We start from the raw sequence: 14,280 nt of genomic DNA, 5'->3' as shown, positions 1-14,280 counted from the left end.
GCCACAGAGCTCGTAATGATGATTCCTGACTGGGGAGCGACCGAAAGAGATGACGCAGCACTTGTCGACACAAAGAATGAGACCGTTGGCAGTGCACCACCCAGCAAACGCATCAGCAAAGTGTTGAAGGGAGTGACAGTCATGGGACGAAGACACGGGAAGGAAGAACTTGACATCATCGGCATACAGCAGACACCCATCTGGAGGGAGAGAGCTGATGCAGTCCGAGATGAAAAGGGAAAACAATAAGGGACTTAGGACACTACCCTGAGGAACTCCCGACTTGCCGATGAATGGATCAGAGAGAACCCCCTCAACCCTTGCTCTGTAAGTGCGGCCTTCAATGAAGGAACGGAACCAGAGGAGAAGAGGCCCACCGAAACCAATACGCTCGAGCTTAGCCAGGAGCAGCCTATGGGACAAGCAGTCGAAGGCAGCCTTAAAGTCGGTGTAGATGGCATCGACCTGCCTACCAGCAATGAGGTTAGGGAACAGGACGAGCATCAACGACATCAAGTTCGACAGGGTGGACCGTCTCGGCATAAAGCCGTGTTGGGAAGATGGGATAAGCGGAGAGACGACGGGAAGAATAGCGGAATGGATGACAGATTCGAGGACTTTGGACGGTGCTTTAGGATTAATTTATTAATTGAAACTATGTTTTATTTCCAGAACTACGCATAATACCATATGTAAACACAAGTTACGTGCAAGTGGAAAATATTTCAATAAAAGTAATAATGAAAAACTAAAACATCAATTTCTGTCCCATTGTATGATGACGTATCCCAATATGCAAACAAATAATGAACCATAATATACCGTGCTTCACACCAATACATGCACAAAACAAATCTTAGTTAAGCGGGCTACACAGGGTCCTTGTGAAGCGCCTGTGAAGCCCGCTTAACGAAGATTTTGATCGATGGGCTGCTTCAGAACGCTCATCGTTCATATTCAAAACAAGTGTTTTATGATTTTTTTTTTCAATAACGGCAAGTGCAATGAATAAGTAGAAAACGCCCAAATTATGGAAGATGGATAGATTATAGAGTTCAACTTATGTAGAAATTTATATAGCCTAAAGTAGCCTAAAGTGGCCAACTTTGTTGCAGGTAAGCTCTGATATGGTTATGGTTCTGAAATAATAGACAACTCTTTAATTTTCTGATACGTATTTTTAATGTTTTAAATGTCCTAGAGATAGATTAATCATCATCATCATCATACTAATGTGTCTGAGTGCCAATACCATTTCACGTCAAGTGGAGGATATCAGCGAAAACATCGCAGATCAATTTAAAAGACGTGCAACCAACTTTCGATACTTTTCAATTGCAATGGACGAATCGTTGCACATTTCTTCATCATCGCAGCTTCTTGTGTTTATAAAAGGATTGGATGAAAACATAAATGTAATACAAGAATTGGCCACATTGCATAGCATGCATGAACGGTATCACCGGATACCGGATAAGATATTTTCACCCAACTTATTAATCCGATTAATGAATCAAATTACAGGGTTTTTGATATGATAGAACAACCTACGAGATGTTAGGTTGATGATCAACCTGCTGAATATCTATCGCTTTGGGAATTTATAAACTGTAGCATAAGTCATAAAAGATTATCGGTTAAGAAACTTTAACAAAAAACGTTTATAAAACATTACCACGGTCGTTAGTAGTTGTAGTTAAGTTCGATTTGAATATGACTTCGTTTAATATACGTAATCTTTGCATTTTTTGAAAATTACTCGATCTTAACATACCATTCATTTTCTTACTTCTTTAGTATGCTTGTTTAAACTGATGCTCTAGAATTGTCACCACGCAACATGATATCGTGGGAAAGGCAGCCAACGAGAGCAACTTCGAGATGTAAAGTTGTTTCGTTGAGCAGTGACAGCGGATAGCAACATAAGTTTGATACAATGAGTAGACACTTTTAGAGTTCATAACTCCATTGTTCTAAAGTTATGAATGCTTATCGGAATAGAAAAAGTTACAACAAAACTAAGATTTTTTTGCTATCGTGATTGCCGAAATATACATATTAAAGCTATGATAAAATCAAATATTTACTTCTTCTTCCAACTGCTAAACTACAAACGTCACATTCGTTTAACTAAAGAGAAATGTTAATAAATTTTACCTTTCGAAAAACTGCTCTCGTGCGATGACTTTCCTTGAGACATTCAATCAATAACTGCAAAACGCGAATCCGCATCAACACAGTAGTGGAATGTAGTTCGGATAGTGAGTTAATTGATTTCAAAAGATGTAACATATCATCTTCGCCTCCGACAGTTAATACAAGCTCCTTAACCATTCCTAGAATTATTCAAATATGTATATATATAAATTTTAGATATTATGTAGAAGGTATTATATATATATATATATAATATGAATACATACGCATAACAGCAGGACAGTTATATTTGTATTTCAATATGTCGTATATACACTTGTTGCCTCCACTATTTTTGAACATAGACGTATTATTAGAATTCCCATTCAGTAACTGCACTAGAACTTCTATTACTAGCGTTCCTAATATTTCTTGTTCATCCGTTAAAACCGGTAGTTCTGTCGTTTCTAAAAATATAAAATGAAAGAGAATTACAAATTTAACATATCGAAATACAGATAATCGATTACAGATTACCAAACAATACAGAATACCCCTAAAGTTTTAATGATGCAAAATTCATATGATCAACTATGATCGATATTTTCGCCTTCTCTTGAAAAAGATTCTTTGATTCCTGTAAAGGAGTATGAAAATCTTGTTTCTATCATAAACAAGTGCGCCCTTGAAGCCAAAAAAAGGGGCACACACCAAGCAAGAAAATTTAAAAGACCTCCCATTCCTTGGTGGGACAAGGACTGCAAAGCGGCTTTTAAGACGAATCGGAAGACACAACTCATTTCGGCCTATATTTTTGTTGCCGTGTCTTTGGAAACTACTTGAAAGGATGATTCTTCTCCGTTCAGATGAATGGTCGGAATCTAACAACTTTCTCTCAGATACCCAGTTTGGTTTCCGTAAAGCTAAGGGTACTAATGATTGTTTAGCGCTTCTGGTAACAGAAATTGAACTTGCTCGTGCTCTCAAGCAAAAGATGGGGACTATTTTTCTAGATATACACAGGGCGTTTGATTCAGTTTTCCCACACAAACTGAGCCAAAATTGCAAACTGCTGGGCTGGGACCCAAATTGCATATTTTCTTATTTAATTTTTTGACGGAAAAAGTTATGATTTTTAACAATATTCACTTTCTATTCAAAAGAACCAACTACCATCGACTTACACAAGGACCCTGTTATCCCTATATTATTTTTATGTAAGTGAATTAGACTATTCATTTAGAGGGTACTGGCTTCGGTGTTTTCAGTGAGACAACCGAAGCATTCTTCAAATTGAGGCAGCCATGTTCCGTATTCACGACTGAGCTTGCGGCAATTTCTTACACATTATTGTCAAATCATTATTGTTAATTAACATTTACATTCGTTTAATTTGTAAGGCAATATTTCAAAAACTCATTCTGACCATACTGCTAGCACACTGATGCTCTGAGCAGTTGAAGCTGAAAACACTACGCTGCAAAAGTATGTCGTGTAGATCGTCGGTTAAAATCCATCACTGAAGACCGGTATATTTTCGAATCAGTACCAATTGCGAGGGAGGTAAGCAAACAAGAGTACACATGACCACCGGGAGCGCAACTGCCTTGGGTGAACGATCGCACTGATTATTATTTCGCCACAACAATGATCCATTACCAATCTTTTACGAAAACCCTATCATTGTTCTACTTCGCGTATTTCATAAGATCTCAATTGCAAACCAAACCAATCTAGATTCGCATCTAGATTCGCATGCAGATTGCATGCTGTTGAACAACTGAACTTTACAAAAAATTAGTTTGGTATACCGATACGTACCTGTGTTTTTATGCTCGATTATTCCATGATTAGGTCCACCAGATATTCTTCGTATATCAATATTTTTTTCTAAGAAATCCTTGTATCGTCTTATGCATGTGACAAAAACTTCTAAGACTCCAATTTCTCGATAAACTTCTGCGAAATTATTGTTGTGTCTAAGAAACAGATTAGTAATATGATATTGAAAAATGTGTACTATATCCACCATTCTTTGATCATATTTAAACTTACCGTACTAAACGCAAAAATGTCCGAGTACACGAAATGCTGATTTCTAAAACCTGATTTGTTTTTAAAAGCAATGATAAAGCTATAAGCTCCTTACGGGGTATAAAGTTTAGATGAAGCACTATAAATTCGATCAATTCGAAAAATTGCTGTTGTACCGCTCTAGGTTTATAGTGAATTTTTTCCGCAAATAAACATAACGTGCCTTGAGACTCAAGTATAAAATAATTCTCATCGTCACTTCTATATATATTGTTAATCGCATCAAGTATCATACAACACACAACAGGGCTTTCGGAACGTAAAAATACTGTTTGTAGAACTAAAAAAGCATTGATATTGCGTAAACAGGCAACATTAGTAGTTCTTTGTTGAACACGAAATTCTTGCATTTGAAATTGGGCTTTAGTTATTTCAATTACGTTCAATGATGGCAATTGAGCATAACCACAATAACACAACGAAACGATCATCTGGATTAACTTCAGAAACATATTTTCATTCGTAAATTCAGCATTTCTTTCGTTGTGAGGGATGTCTTGGTTCATTCTGAAAAAAAAAAATAATTATAATAAACCGAAAAAAATCACAACTCAACTCTCATTACTTGACAAGGCAATCAATAAGAAACAGGTATCCTTGGCATTCTCTAAAATCGTCCATCAACTTCTGTGAGAAATGCGACGACTTCTGTAGAAAGTCGCAAATAGATAATAGCATTTCTATTACATCGAATGGTTTAGTAGATATAATTCGTTGCATATTGTCAACACAGAGCGCCATACATCCTTTCACTGAAAATTATAGAATAAACATGAACGAACTTGAATTATTTAAACAAAACAAAACACAATGTCAAAATCTTACCATGCACATAATCAATGATAATGTGGGATAACCCATGCTTTGCTAAAATACTTAGAACATCACCAGCTAACGAACGCCACGTAAGATTACAGGTTCCATTCTGTGCAGTCACAGTAGAAAAGAGCAAACTTAAATCATCGGCTCGTATAAGCTCTTCTGCTGCCAATGGGTGCGAGGAAAGTTTCAGCAATATCTAGAAAACGAATAAATAACGTCACATTAGTAATTGGCTGTTCATTTTAAAGGTCTAGATTGTGTATTCATATGTTCAAGGCAACTTAGCAAAATAGCTAAATGTAAAACCACAAAGAGTTCGATTCAAGGTTTGATTCTGGACAGAAAACGGTAAAGCGAGTTAGCAACTGCGACAATTGCTGACCATCGCTGTATCGGCAATACACGAGTTAACAACGGCGACAATTACCGACCGTCGCTGAATCGTCAATACACGGGTTAACGTTTGGAGTTAACCAAGTTTCCAGCAGTCTCGGATCAGCACATCGGCGTTGGTTGGACATTTATGCAAAATTAATAAAGTAGTTCGTATCTGGCAATCGACGGTCTCACACCCTTTTCTTAAAGAAAGAAATCTAACTAGCGTAAACATTTGGTAAAAACGTAAACAGGAAACAACCAGACACATTTCACAATCGATCGAACCTTGAACGGTCGGTGCACCATAGGTGACACAGTTTAGGCAAATATAGCCAATCACTCAGTAATAAATTGCCGCACATACCAATAATTTATTGGGGACAGCGAGAAGCGAACCGCAACTGGATACAATGGAATAATTGCGCTAGAAAGCTAGTTACACATCAATTTGTTTCGACTAGGAACCAAACTAATGATTAACCAATAGTTGAAATATGAACCCATAAATCGGACGAAACCAATAAACACAACACTAGAAAACAAATAGTAAACATCTTGACTATAAAACAATAAGCGAACGAACTTTTGTAAGTAACAAAAGGTAACTATAAGAAATGGTGCACAATCGAATAAAATCGGTGTGACAAAGATTCGGAAGATCAATCGATCAGACGGTTCTCGATCGAGTGTCGGGATTAGAGTTTAATCTATCATAACCATTCGCCTAGTTTCATTTCAAGAGCATTGAAGGTCCCCCTACCCTAGGTAAGGACTCAATGTCTCTAACGTTACTGTAAGGTGGAATTTCTTGTAAAATGCCCAACGATTGCATGGACAATCCTGTTGTACCAACGAAGCTGTGTAATATCCTATTTCTACTGATCGCGGTAATTTTTTTTTAATGTTATTATTGCTGTTTAAATATTATTATTGTTGTTATTATTAAGTGACTATTTAACACTTTCGCATTTTTTCGCTTCATTATGGTTACGTCTACCACTTTTTGTTCTGTTAAGCCCTCTTGGAGTTCTTCTTCCGTAAGATGAACGAACGCGTCACATCTTATTATTCCTTTTGTGGAGTTCAAAGATTCGTGTTCGTATGTTTTTACATTACTTTTGTTTTCTCCGTGGTTTAGGTTGATGTTCCCTAGTTTTTTTGCCTCCGTAGGGTTTCTCACTTTAGAAAACTTAGAATTCGGTCATCTCGCAGGAGCGTTGTTTGCATCGGTTTCCTTTCGATCGCCATTTCTGATGCTTTTGCGAATAGGAATGGATTGTACGTGGCTAAGGTGTTTCCTATTGTGGTGCATTCTACTATAACAAACACTTCTTCTGGTTCCTATGTATCACTCAAATCCAGCCTATTTTTCCTCCTTTTTTAATTTGGTCTCCTATCTTCCTCTAAGAACTCATAGTAGGAGCCGAAACTCCTACCACCCCAGGGGTCATCGACCCCCATCTTTTTTCACCCTTTGTTAGTTTTTTTTTTTTAATCTGCTAACCTGCTGCTCACTTTTATTTGTTTCAACGTACTTATTTCCGGTGGCTTTGTGTAAAAAACGTTTCTTTTTAATACTAACGGTTTTAATGTATTCACAATGACGGTTGGCTGTGGAATGCCGTGCCGTGCAATCATTACGAACGCAAACAAAGATCTGTCACACTCCTTTTCGCTCTACCACGTACTTTCACTTCTGTGCGCAAAACCATCCGACCATTCACATATGCAGAATAGAGCATCCACACGATCTTCTCCTACAAGACAATCAGTTCGGAAGAGGTGCCGAAAATGCCATACAGTAGCAGGTTAAGCACACCGGCAAAAAGAGTAGAATAGTAGTGTATGCAGTGTAGAAGATAGATAGGAAAGCAGAGCAGATCTAAATAGACATAGAAAGTGAACATGTATGTGGTAGCTTTTTTTGTTCTCTCTCCCAGCGTTAGGGATGCACAAAATTTCGCTCTACCAACACCATCATAAACGAGATCAGTTTTAGAAATGAATGGGATGAAAAAAATTAATTTGGGTGGTTGAAACGGGGTTGCAAACAGACATTGATTTTGCTCCCTTGGGCAATTCGATGCCAAATCTCACCTTGAAGGCGGTGGTTGTAAAATCCACCACGTACAACTTGTTCTTCCTAACGTACAGATTCATTCCTTCGAATGGACGTACCGATGGAGGTGAATGCCAATGCATTGTAGTATCGGCGATTATTCTAAAGAAATTCAGGCACATCAAACAATCGGCATAATTCTGCTGGCAGCTCTGTAAACGGTCGAAACGCACTGTTGCAACAGACAGTGAGTGGCTCTCCGAGCCAATTTAGAGCTGAAACGGAAGCTGTAAGCTTCTGGTGACGGCAGCGTATGAATTGTAGAGTGGTTATACGCTTCATAGTTATCAAGTGCTGCTTTCAGTAGTTCGGTCATACTATCAGTAGTCATATGGTTACTGTGCCCACTATGAATGACAATAGCAGGATAACCCGATGCACTGTCAAGCGCATCCGTTCTACGTACAACGGCAACAGCAGTGGACTCCAGCCATCAGCATTAATGACTTCTTCGACAACCAATAGTAGCAGAATCCATTCAGCTAAGTCTTATTCTACGTACACGTACTGAAATGAAATAGATTTCTGTCCTCTGCTAAAAATCGATGCATAGCAGCTAACAGTTCCTTTGGTGTAAGCCCTTTTGCTTTTACCGGTCGATACTTTATCTCAATCTCATTGTACCGCATCTCCTAAAACTTAATACCTCTTTCGGATCTTTTCGTTTACTTGACATGTTTTTAATTTAAAATCAATTCGTTTTGGTCGCAGTATTTGAACAAATATCATAGGAAACATTTTTCTTTTCATCGCCAGCAGCCTTAGCAAAAATATGGCACCGGGTTTAGACGGAATTCGCAGTGCGGCGGTGAAGACGACGATTAGAGAATTCGCAGAAGTGTTTCAGCGTCAGGACTGTCTCGACCGAGCCATATTTCCAGTCCAACGAAAGAGTCAGCGTCTGCTTCTCCTTCCGAAACAGGGCAAACCTCCCAGGGAGAGAAGCTAGTATCGGTTGCTGTGCATGCTAGTATACTAGTATACAGTGGAGGATCAATCTCCTTGGAGGCCCAGGGCGGAAATATAGTTGGGGCCTCTAATTTTAAAAACGATACAGGAGGGAAGGGGAACATTGCGGGGACTTGAAATGAGACAAGGCAAAAAGCGCAGTAAGAAGGGGCCTACTCCGCCTACCGTTTGATCCGCCGCTGGGCCGCCCCTAATCATCTTCTTCAAATGGTCCGCCAGGGCCATCACCATCTTCGAATACAATATCGGAACCTGCTATATCACCACCAACTCCAGTTACCACTGTATCTGAACTCTTCTAAATGGAGCTACAATCATACGTGCGCCAATTTCGAGAAGCAGCACGTGGTGGAATTTACAACTACAGCATCCAAGGAACACTTTGCAATCGAATTGGTTCGCTCGCTGTGCTTCCGGGATATTCGCCATGCAACACTCAGTTATACTTCTTCGATCTTAACTTAACTTAACTAAACACTCAAGCACCAGCATTTGGTGGTGAACTTAATCGCTATTGTTTATCCTGCAGCGGGTATTTATCATACGCAATCTCCTAACTCGGATGTTCAGTCATACGTATGTCTGTTCGCGATGAACTGCGCCTTTGCCTCCTTTCACGTAAACCAGGTATTGACCAGTTCCGGAACAACACACCGACTGCAGGTGAGATGGGTCATGTGTGTTTGTGACGATATCACCGGTAGCACGGAATATACACGGGAGATTGTGCTGCAACATCGTTCTACAGGATCCTTAAGGTCAGTGTATGAGACCAACCAGATGATGCGTCCACTACAGTACCCGATCCTGTTTCCACGGGGTGAAGCCGGTTGGACTCATGTTATGTTTAAGATACGTCGCCGAGGAAGACAGCCGAGACCATCGAGCTCGGGGACAAACACAGATAGTGGTGCCGTCATCAATGAGAATGATCCCCAGATGGAGCCGAATGCAGAGGAAAATGGCAGGATGGCGGAAGATGGCGCGCAACTTCTTATGCAAATCCGTGCCAATTCCATGCCTTTCAGCCGTCGATTAGCCGTCGATTGGCCGTCGATTAGCCGTCATCTCCCCCCCTCGTGTCACCTCCCCCTCGTGTAACCTACCCCTCGTGTCACCACCCAACGTGACCCAACCCCCCACGTGACACCTCCCACCACCCATGTGTCACCACTTACCTCCCATGGGACACCACTTACCTCCCATGGGACACCACTTACCTCCCACAAGTCACTACCCACCATCCACGGGTCTCCACTCACCTCCCACGAGCCACCACAACCAATCATCCACCATGTTGTGCGCCATCTTTTCCGCCATTTTGTCCGCCATCTTGGCCGCCATCTTGTCCGCCATCTTGTCCGCCATCTTGTCCGCCATCTTGTCCGCCATCTTGGCCGCCATCTTGTCCGCCATCTTGGCCGCCATCTTGTCCGCCATCTTGTCCGCCATCTTGTCCACCATCTTGTCCGCCATCTTGTCCGCCATCTTGTGTCCGCCATATTGTACGCCATCTTGTGTCCGCCATCTGGTGTCCGCCATCTTGTGTCCGCCATCTTGTGTCCGCCATCTTGGCCGCCATCGTGGCCGCCATCTTGTCCGCCATCTTGTCCGCCATCTTGTGTCCGCCATCTTATCCGCCATCTTGTCTGCCATCTTGTCCGCCATCTTGTCCGCTATCTTGTCCGCCATCTTGGCCGCCATCTTGTGTCCGCCATCTTGGCCGCCATCTTGGCCGCCATCATGGCCGCCATCTTGGACGCCATATTGTGTCCGCCATCTTGCCCACGATCTTGTCCGCCATCTTGTGTCCGCCATCTTGTCCGCCATCTTGGTCGCCATCTTGTCCGCCATCTTGTGTCCGCCATCTTGTCCGCCATCTTGTCCGCCATCTTGTTCGCCATCTTGTCCGCCATCTTGGCCGCCATCTTGTCCGCCATCTTGTCCGCCATCTTGTCCGCCATCTTGGCCGCCATCTTGTCCGCCATCTTGGCCGCCATCTTGTGTCCGCCATCTTGGCCGCCATCTTGTCCGCCATCTTGTCCGCCATCTTGTATCCGCCATATTGTACGCCATCTTGTGTCCGCCATCTTGTCCGCCATCTTGTGTCCGCCATCTTGTCCGCCATCTTGTCCGCCATCTTGTGTCCGCCATCTTGGCCGCCATCGTGGCCGCCATCTTGTCCGCCATCTTGTGTCCGCCATCTTGTCTGCCATCTTGTCCGCCATCTTGTGTCCGCCATCTTGTCCGCCATCTTGTCCGCCATCTTGTCCGCCATCTTGTGTCCGCCATCTTGTCCGCCATCTTGTCCGCCATCTTGTGTCCGCCTTCTTGTCCGCCATCGTGTCCGCCATCTTGGCCGCCATCTTGTCCGCCATCTTGTCCGCCATCTTGGCCGCCATCTTGTCCGCAATCTTGTCCGCCATCTTGTCCGCCATCTTGTGTCCGCCATCTTGTCCGCCATCTTGTCCGCCATCTTGTGTCCGCCATCTTGTGTCCGCCATCTTGTCCGCCATCTTGTGTCCGCCATCTTGTCCGCCATCTTGTCCGCCATCTTGTGTCCGCCATCTTGGCCGCCATCTTGTCCGCCATCTTGTCCGCCATCTTGGCCGCCATCATTTGGTGTGGTTGTGGGAAGGGGGGGGGGGGATGGAAGATGTCACCTCTTGAAGTACATGCTCTCCTGGTATCGGAAATCTGAAAACAGCTGGTTTGTATGAAAAGTTAGTGTATAAACATTGCATACCTTACGGCGGAAAATTGGTTGCAAAGTTAGTGTATACATGTTGCATACCTTACGGCGTAGTACCAGGAGCTACCTCTTCCGTGGATGTTCTCCTGGTGCTATACTTTTCGGCGGTTTTCGAGCAAAATTGCTGCAAAATTTGACTCGACCAACGGGAAAGTTAGTGTTTAAATATTGCATACCTTTCGGCGGTTTTCGACCAAAATGGCTGTACAAGGTGCTAGCTCTTCCGTGGATGCTTTCCTGGTATCGGAAATCGGAAAACAGCTGGTTTTGTATGGAATTTTGTACCAATCGACGGAAAGTCTTCCTTTTTCGCGATCGTTCTCACGTGTTTGATAGTATGCAATAGCAATTGTGATGGGCAAATTTGTCCCAAGCTGCAGATGTCACCTCTGGAAAAACATGCTCTTCTGGTATCGGAAATTTGAAAACAATTGTGTGCGCGGCAACGGTATGGTGGTTTTCACAGTTGCCCAGTTTATTTGGTCATTGGACAAATTTGTCAACTCTCGTGGCCCTGCACATATTAATGTGAATTTCGATCGTTCGCTTGATTTTCGCGTATTAAGTTTGATGCTCCAATTTTAGGTCGGTTGTCCGTGCGTCAAAAAATCCAAGAATTTCTGGGCCGATCTCTTCGCTCATTGTGAAGACACTTGCGATCATTTCGTCACATTTACATCAGTATGAAACACACTATGTGCTCCTCAGGCACAATTTGATAGTCAGTAGCAAATTATAGGTTTACAACACCACAAAGCACTCACTGATTTTTCTCAAACAAACTGAGTTTTCAATGCAAAAAACGAGACCGCTTTCAGCACGCACGACAATGTTTGAGCAAGACTATTATGATAGGTTCTTCACTGAACACATCGTTTTTATATCAATGCATACTTGAAGTATCTTTTTTTGTGTTATTTTTTTAATTCAGATCAACGATTTCGCGGTGATGATCTTAAACCGTATGGATTTATAATTGGAAATAATAGAACAATTTCAGTCTAACAACGATGCAAATGTTACCGAGATTACAACAATGTAGTTTGAACAGTATTCTACAAGGGGATATGATGAAGTGTTTGGACAGTTTGGGTTGGGTGAACATAAGCTGGACCTACAATCCAGCTTCGATTAACTAATAATCAAGAAAGACAGAAATGGTATTCCAAGAACCATGAGGTATGAAATATCGAACGGAAAAGAAAGTTCTAATGATTGCAATATGATTTTATTCATATACTATGACAATGCTAGCTATTTCGTAGTACATTGACAGATTGTGTCGGTTATAACATCATTACCGGCTTGCAAACTTGCAGAAATTGAGACAATCGAAATACTAAACACAACACTCCACCACAATACTGTTTCGAAACACGTAGGCTGGACATTTTCACGGTTCAATCGGGGAGAGAAAACAATACCACACCACGAGTATCGCAATGGCAATAGCTTGCGAATATTGCGGAAGTGAAAATAAACATGGTTTCTATTCTAGCATCTACCGGTAGGATCATTTACGAACAGATGACAAAACCTCGTTCAAGAAATAGAATACATGAATAGGTTGAAGTAAACGGGTATATAAGGGTTCACGGGGCGGCCAGATGGTGTATTGGTAGCGCAGTCGGTCTGTACAAGATAGGACCACGGAAAAATTTCATTAGGACCACCAAACCTCCGTACGCAGGTCTGACTATCCTTACGGGTAAATAAAGTGAAAATAAAAATAGAAATGGTAGGCTTAAACATCCTGAAGATGTCGTGCCGATAAAGAAGAAGGAGTTTGAATACACTGCATACTTCTCTTGCGTAGCCGTGTAACCGGGCCGATATAGCTAATCAAATAAAAAAAAATTATCTAACCAAGGATAACCAATTTTCTACCTTTTTAATTAGATTTTATGCTATAAATTAACTCTGCTGCTAAATTTCCAAAAATCGGCACAAGTTGTTTGGGGCCCCCAACACGGCGAGGCCCTAGGCGACCGCCTACTCCGCCTACCGTTTGATCCGCCGCTGCTAGTATACTAGTAAACTATGCTTTATACTAAACGAACCAACTCCGACTGGCAGCAAGAGTGGGACACCGATGCTATGGGTAGCCCGACATTAGCGCTTGGTAGTCTAGAACGCACGAATACGAGAGATTCCATCTGTCCCAGGTACTCTCAGGACAGGAATTTTTCCGGGAGTATGTGTGTATCAAAAGAATTCACGTCGTCCCTGGACTGTCACTGGTACGTCAGCGCCATAGAGGATGCCGAACACGTCACCTTCGAGTGTCCTAGATTCGCCGGCGTTTGAAAGCAGCTGCTCTTGAGCTGCAGGTGAGTCGAATGTAGAAGGCTGCAATACGTTTCGCGACGGACCTCCAGCCGGACTGGGATGAAGAAAGAGCAAATAAAGCAGCGGATGACATCGCGGGCCACGACGCTGAGCTAGCAGAATTGGCAATGCATTGCGATCCGGTAGCCGCGACCCGGAACAAAAGAAGAAACGCAGTCAGGCGTGAGCGGGTTGTTGCCCACCTTCGTGAGGAGCGGAAGGACGCCAGACCTCTATCACCCCCAGCATAGAAAACGATGGAGGCACATCGTGCGTCTCATCGTGTTACCGAGGCGTCAGCAATGGAAAAACTACCCTATCGTCCGACAACATACATACGCTATTGTGCCAAATAAAATACTGCTCCTAATCTCGACCGATACTTTCGATGATACTTCCGACTACGAGATGTTGACTCTAGGTCACTAACTAACATGGAAGGCTTTGACGGTCTTACCAGATGCTTAATCATCTAAAACAATGGCAGTATGTCCATCAACTGCACCAACAAATGTGGAAAAAGCGTTCTAATGAATATTTAACCACAATGCAACCGCACACAAGGTGGTTGAAACCTGCCGTAAAACTTAAAAGAAGGTAAGATAGCAATTCTACAAGAAGACAACATAAAACCAATGCATTGGCCAATCACCAGGATCGTTCAACTTCATCCAGGATCCGA

The sequence above is a fragment of the Anopheles moucheti genome, chromosome 3 (genome assembly GCF_943734755.1).
Source record: "Anopheles moucheti chromosome 3, idAnoMoucSN_F20_07, whole genome shotgun sequence".
Classification (NCBI taxonomy): domain Eukaryota; kingdom Metazoa; phylum Arthropoda; class Insecta; order Diptera; family Culicidae; genus Anopheles; species Anopheles moucheti.
The sequence above is the reverse complement of the archived record's forward strand: the minus strand, read 5'-3'. Positions refer to the sequence as shown.